This window comes from Otolemur garnettii, unplaced genomic scaffold (assembly GCF_000181295.1).
Source record: "Otolemur garnettii isolate 467f Iridium unplaced genomic scaffold, OtoGar3 scaffold00102, whole genome shotgun sequence".
Lineage (NCBI taxonomy): Eukaryota > Metazoa > Chordata > Mammalia > Primates > Galagidae > Otolemur > Otolemur garnettii.
In genome coordinates, this window is record NW_003852497.1 from 7,589,882 (window position 1) to 7,591,148 (window position 1,267).

A 1,267-nucleotide genomic window follows, 5' to 3' on the forward strand; every position below is an offset into this window, starting at 1 on the left:
CTCAAAAAAAAAAAAAATGAGAATACCACCAATTTGTGAAAATGCAATGAGATACTAGATATAAAGTAGCTGTACAGTATGTAGCATTTATCATAACTGTTTACAATGATTATTAAAATTTTGGTATAAAAGTGCTGGCTGGGTGAAGTGATCACATCTGTAATCCTAGGGCTTTGGGAAGCCAAGGCCAGAGGATCACTTGGGCTCACGAATTTGAGGTGACAGCCCCACTGTATTCCAGCCTGGGTGATAGAGCAAGCCCTGTCTGTAGAATTTTTTTTAAGTGGCAGTGTTATTTAGTGTTTAGTAGGTACTGCTGTATGTAAAAACACATACAGGTAATAAACCTCTCCCTTTCCTAGCATGAAACAAGAGTAAAAGGCAGAAATGAGGAAGAAGAAAATGGAGAAGATAATAAAGAGATAATTCTGGGGGGAGCTTCTGACTGTGATTCTCTACATTTCTCTGTCTTTTTATTATGTTTTTGTAGGTCCCTTGTCATTTTTCACATGTGGACTGAGTCCTGATCCTAACTGTACGATGTTAGATAGCGTTGAAGAGTGGTAAGTATTTCAGATAATGGCTTTGCTGTTACAGTGCTGTGGTGCTTCTTTTCAACTCATTTTTGGTAAACTCTTCTACTTCACAATTCACAAATAATTTGGCAATAAAAAAGATACATAAACAATGTATATTTTATCGCACATTGGAATACTTTTAAAGTATGTAAATATTTATCCTTGGTAGTAAATATTTGTTTACTTTGTTGAGGCTGCTATTTAAAAAAACAAAACGTAAACTGGGTAACTCATAACAACAAGTTTATTTCCAAAAGCGAGGAAGTCCAAGATCAGGGTGCTGGCAGATTCATTGTCTGGTTATGTTGTCATCGACAGTACCTTCCCCCCCTGTCTTCATGGTAGAAGGGGCTAGTTAGCTTTCTAAATAAAGCCTTTCAATTAATAATAAGGTGACTAATCACATTCGTGAGGGCTTTTACTCTTAGGATCTGATGATCTAAAGACTAACCACCTAATACCATCACACTAATGAGTAGGTTTCCACATACATTTTTGAGGAGGCGCACAGCATTCAGATCATAGTAGGACTTATTTTATTTTATTTATTTATTTATTTATTTTTTTAGACGGAGCCTCAAACTGTCCCCCTGGGTAGAGTGCCATGGCATCACAGCTCACAGCAACCTCCAACTCCTGGGCTCAAGAGAGTCTCCAGCCTCAGCCTCCCAAGTAGCTGGGACTACAGG